This window comes from Oncorhynchus masou, unplaced genomic scaffold (assembly GCF_036934945.1).
Source record: "Oncorhynchus masou masou isolate Uvic2021 unplaced genomic scaffold, UVic_Omas_1.1 unplaced_scaffold_5532, whole genome shotgun sequence".
In the NCBI taxonomy this organism is placed as follows: Eukaryota; Metazoa; Chordata; class Actinopteri; order Salmoniformes; family Salmonidae; genus Oncorhynchus; species Oncorhynchus masou.
The window spans coordinates 15748-21504 of NW_027011948.1; the positions used below are offsets into that span (position 1 = coordinate 15748).

The 5757-nt window shown below is 43.7% G+C and overlaps 1 long non-coding RNA gene across 1 annotated transcript; it reads left to right on the forward strand.

Annotated features, from left to right (window-relative positions):
* Nucleotides 1-447: 447 nt before the first annotated feature.
* LOC135536072 (uncharacterized) lies at nt 448-5187 on the forward strand. The gene is made up of 3 exons (XR_010454939.1): nt 448-535; nt 2444-2564; nt 5133-5187. It is a non-coding gene; the product is annotated as an uncharacterized LOC135536072 (long non-coding RNA).
* The last annotated feature ends 570 nt before the right edge of the window (nt 5188-5757 follow it).

Sequence of the window (5757 nt, forward strand, 5' to 3'; positions counted from 1 at the left end):
GTCTACAGGAAGGGGAAGGGTTCTCAGGTCTAATGTGGTCTACAGGAAGGGGAAGGGTTCTAATGTGTAATGTGGTCTACAGGAAGGGGAAGGGTTCTAATGTCTAATGTGGTCTACAGGAAGGGTTCTCAGGTCTAATGTGGTCTACAGGAAGGGGAAGGTTCTCATGTCTAATGTTGTCTGGCAGGAAGGGGAAGGGTTCTCATGTCTAATGTTGTCTACAGGAAGGGGAAGGGGTCTCATGTCTAATGTTGTCTACAGGAAGTGGAAGGGGTCTCATGTCTAATGTTGTCTACAGGAAGTGGAAGGGGGTCTCATGTCTAATGTCTACAGGAAGTGGAAGGGGTCTCATGTCTAATGTTGTCTACAGGAAGTGGAAGGGTCTCATGTCTAATGTGGTCTGAGGAAGTGGAAGGGGTCTCATGTCTAATGTTGTCTACAGGAAGGGGGAAGGGGATGTTCGGGCTGAAAGTGAAGAAGAGGAAGAAGACAGTCACCACGTCTGATCTCGTCTTGGCCAATAAAGCAGCTCTAGGTACGGCCTGAAAACAAACACTCGGTTGTAAACAGTAAGAGCAGATTGTGATTGGAGATGTCTGCGGCTCAAAATGGCTCACTATTCCCTATGTAGTGCACGAGTTTGACCAGGGCCCATAGGGTAGGTGACTAGTGTCGACCAGGGCCCATAGGGTAGTGCACAAGTTTTAACCAGGGCCCATTGGGGTAGTGCACTAGTTTTGACCAGTGCCCATAGGGTAGTGCACTAGCTATGACCAGTGCCCATAGGGTAGTGCACTAGTTTCACCAGGGCCCATTGGTGTAGTGCACTAGTTTCGACCAGGGCCCATAGTGGTAGTGCACTAGTTTCGACACCAGGGCCCATAGGGTAGTGCACTGGATTTTAGACCGGGGCCCATTGGGGTAGTGCACTAGTTTGACCGGATAGGGTAGTGCACTAGTTTCTGACTGGGGCCCATTGGGGTAGTGCACTAGTTTGACTTTCAGGGCCCATAGGTAGTGCACTAGTTTCGACCAGGGCCCATTGGGGATGTACACTAGTTTCGACCGGGGCCCATAGGATAGTGCACTAGTTTTGACCGGGGCCCATTGGGGTAGTGCACTAGTTTCGACCAGGGCCCATTGGGTAGTGCACTAGTTTCGACCAGGGCCCATAGGGGTAGTGCACTAATTCGACACCAGGGCCCATAGGGTAGTGCACTAGTTTCGACCAGGGGCCCGCAGATAGTGCACTAGTTTCGACCAGGGCCCATTAGGGTAGTGCACTAGTTTTGACCGGGGCCCATTGGGGTAGTGCACTAGTTTCGACTGGGGCCCATAGGGGTAGTGCCCTAGTTTTGACCGGGGCCCATTGGGGTAGTGCACTAGTTTCGACTGGGGCCCATAGGGGTAGTGCCCTAGTTTCGACCGGGGCCCATTGGGGTAGTGCACTAGTTTTGACCGGGGCCCATTGGGGTGTGCACTAGTTTCGACCGGGGCCCATTGGTAGTGCACTAGTTTCGACCGTGGGCCCATTGGGGTAGTGCACTAGTTTCGACCGGGGCCCATAGGAAGTGCACTAGTTTCGACCAGGGCCCTTAGGGAAGTGCACTAGTTTCGACCGGGGCCCATTGGGGTAGTGCACTAGTTTTGACCGGGGCCCATAGGGGTAGTGCCCCAGTTTCGACCGGGGCCCATTGGGGTAGTGCACTAGTTTCGACCGGGGCCCATTGGGGTAGTGCACTAGTTTCGACCGGGGCCCATTGGGGTAGTGCACTAGTTTCGACCGGGGCCCATTGGGGTAGTGCACTAGTTTCGTCCGGGGCCCATTGGGGTAGTGCACTAGTTTCGACCGGGGCCCATTGGGGTAGTGTACTAGTTTCGGCCCGGGGCCCATTGGGGTAGTGTACTAGTTTCGTCCGGGGCCCATAGGGAATAGGGCTCCGTTTGGGATGCACTCCTAAGTCATATCCACACAGTCAGCTCCAGCTGATCAGACAGTCATCTCTGCGTACCAAATGGCTCACTATTCCCTATGTAGTGCACTAGTTTCGACCACACAGTCAGCTCCAGCTGAACAAACAGTCGTGTGCTTCTGTCTTCATGGAGTATTTGCTGTAGGATTTACTGTATGTCCTGTAGGATTAAGGATACACATGTGATCATGTACCCTCCTGATATTTAAAACATCATGGCTCACTTACTTTTAAACATGCAGTGCTAGTTTACCAGATACAGATCGAGCTCAGTCTAGTTATTTTAGACTGAATACGTCACGACGTGTTGACTTCCGTAGCTGAACTTCTAGCTGGTATGGCCAGAGGATGATGGACCTCCCCTAATTCTGCTTCCTCTCTATGTTTCATCCTACTAGGAATGTTTCCTTGCCAACGTCCTTTAGTCTTGATCAAAAAATGATTGATTGATTTGTGTCGTGCCCTGACAGATGGTACAGAGCCAGAGGGTAATGCTGAGGTCACTGGTCTGTTAGAAGGACAGTACCCCGACGATGGTCAGCCTGGCCCTTCGGGAACCCTACCTGTCAGACAGCTACCCCAGACCAAGAGGTACATCACAACAGATGTTTTTAATGTATTGTATTATGCTGTATTGTGTTGTGTTGTATTGTGTTGTATTGTGTTCTATTGTATTGTATTGTGTGTTGTTTTATGTTCTATTGTGTTGTGTTGTATTGTGTTGTATTGTGTGTTGTGTTGTATTGTGTTCTATTGTATTGTATTGTGTGTTATATTGTGTTGTGCTATATTGTGTTGTATTGTGTTGAGTTATATTGTATTGTGTGTTGTATTGTGTTGAGTTATATTGTGTTGTGTTATATTGTGCTGTGTTGTATTGTATTGTGTGTTGTATTGTGTTGTATTGTGTTGTGTTATATTGTGTTGTGCTATATTGTGTTGTGTTGTATTGTGTTGAGTTATATTGTATTGTGTGTTGTATTGTGTTGAGTTATATTGTATTGTGTGTTGTATTGTGTTGTATTGTGTTGTGTTATATTGTGTTGTTTTATATTGTGCTGTGGTATATTGTATTGTATTGTGTTATATTATGTTGTGTTGTGTTGTTGTGTTATATTGTATTGTATTGTGTTGTGTTGTATTGTGTTGTGTTATATTGTGTTGTGTTATATTGTGTTGTGTTGTTGTGTTATATTGTATTGTGTTGTGTTGTATTGTGTTGTTGTGTTATATTGTATTGTGTTGTGTTGTATTGTGTTTACACAGTGACTACTTCCTGCTGACCTCTTGCGAGGTCCCCCTTGAGTCTATTACTGGTTAAATAAATGTTAAATACATACTTTTAAAAAACATAAACATTTTAGAAAAAACTGGCGCACTGTCATTTTCCAGCCCTTACGCCAGAGTTGGTTATTTGCCTGTCCAGCTCACTTGCACTGAGGCGAGAAATATTTAAGTTGTGTCCTTAAAAATATACGCCAAAACGGACCAAAAGCTGCTCTTAGCGGTAACGCAGTTGGTTATGGCATTGCTTTTTACTAGCGGAAGCAGGTGCCTTATCGGGTACATTACAATGTTTTATTTAATATCACGAGCAGACACAAACAGTCAACAGACTTTACCCTTTTTATTCATATTGGACATTATTTTTGTCCAGATTCTGTGAAACGTTTCGGACTCATTATGGTCGATGCCCATTTTGCATGAAAGGTGTCAGTGATGGTAGGAAACCTGTTTAGGAAAATCAAGTTATTTAAAAATGACAGCTTATTGTTTTTAGTTGTAAAAAAAAAAAAAAATGCTTCCTACACTTTCCTCTGTCATACCCGTCAAATCGCGGCAATTCCTGACACTGTCCGTGTTTCTGAATCCGTTTAACGGCTATTAGCCGGTGTGCTTGTTTACCTTCCACCTGGCAAAGTCACTACTGGCCATATTAACAGCGATGGTTCTCGAAATGTGAATGCAATGACCATAGCAGGGATCATCATCTACATTCAGACAATTGTTTCTCGAGCGGATGGTCAGGGGACCGGAACATAATTACAAATTGGCCGCAAAAAGCCCAAACCGATTTGACGTAATCATTTCATACCTGGCTTACGTTTGTGTTCATCACATACAGCTCTATTATACGTGGGAATAGTTTTACATTTACATTTAAGTCATTTAGCAGACGCTCTTATCCAGAGCGACTTACAAATTGGTGAATCCACCTTCTGACATCCAGTGGAACAGTTTGGGACAGATTTGCTAAATTAAAATAACTTGGATTTGCTGGTGCTTTTACAGTCTTTTATGTAAAAAAAAATCATAATAATATACAGTGGGGAGAACAAGTATTTGATACACTGCCGATTTAGCAGGTTTTCCTACTTACAAAGCATGTAGAGGTCTGTCATTTTTATCATAGGTACACTTCAACTGTGAGAGACGGAATCTAAAACAAAAATGCATAAAATCACATTGTATGATTTTTAAGTAAATAATTTGCATTTTATTGCATGACATAAATGTTTGATCACCTACCAACCAGTAAGAACTTCCATTCTCACAGACCTGTTAGTTTTTTCTTTAAAGCCCTCCTGTTCTCCACTCATTACCTGTATTAACTGCACCTGTTTGAACTCGTGTGGTGGGGGGGGAATACATGTCTATTGACATAACTGCAGGACTAAAATATCAACATGTTACCCTTCTAATTTTTGTCTCTCTTTACGTTGATTCTTCGCGGGAGATATTTTCAAACATTTTGTGAAGCCTTTTAACCAATCAGGTTAACGGAAATGACTAATCTTTCAGCGCGAAGTACTGACCTCTACAGAGGATATCGCGATGTCTGGACGAGCTACCGATATGCCCCAGGAAAACACGCTTCTGAAGGCTAATTGATTCAACATGGAGAGTTTTGTAGTTGACGGAGTTTGGTAAAATGATACAAATCAATCATTTGTATACAGTATTGCCGATTTATTTATTATTTATTTTTATTTATTTCTGATGCATGTGTACATGTTGTGAAAGTATCGAAGATATATTTGCAAAATATCCCAAAATCTGAAAATTGACTGATCAAAATGTTTGCCTGTGGTGCCAGGCCTCATATAACTCATACTGTATAACTCATGGTAATAATGTCAAGTTAATAACTCCACACAGGTCTAAACTAAGACCAAAGATTCTGGACAGTGAGAAAAAGGCCCAGACTTTCCAGGTAGGTTGACTGATTTCATATTGTATCTGGTACTCCTGTGTTGAGGGAATAGCCCTGATTGGTTCATATTGTATCTGGTACTCCTGTGTTGAGGGAATAGCCCTGATTGGTTCATATTGTATCTGGTACTCCTGTGTTGAGGGAATAGCCCTGATTGGTTCATATTGTATCTGGTATTCCTGTGTTGAGGGAATAGCCCTGATTGGTTCATATTGTATCTGGTACTCCTGTGTTGAGGGAATAGCCCTGATTGGTTCATATTGTATCTGGTACTCCTGTGTTGAGGAAATAGCCCTGATTGGTTCATATTGTATCTGGTACTCCTGTGTTGAGGGAATAGCCCTGATTGGTTCATATTGTATCTGGTACTCCTGTGTTGAGGGAATAGCCCTGATTGGTTCATATTGTATCTGGTACTCCTGTGTTGAGGGAATAGCCCTGATTGGTTCATATTGTATCTGGTACTCCTGTGTTGAGGGAATAGCCCTGATTGGTTCATATTGTATCTGGTATTCCTGTGTTGAGGGAATAGCCCTGATTGGTTCATATTGTATCTGGTACTCCTGTGTT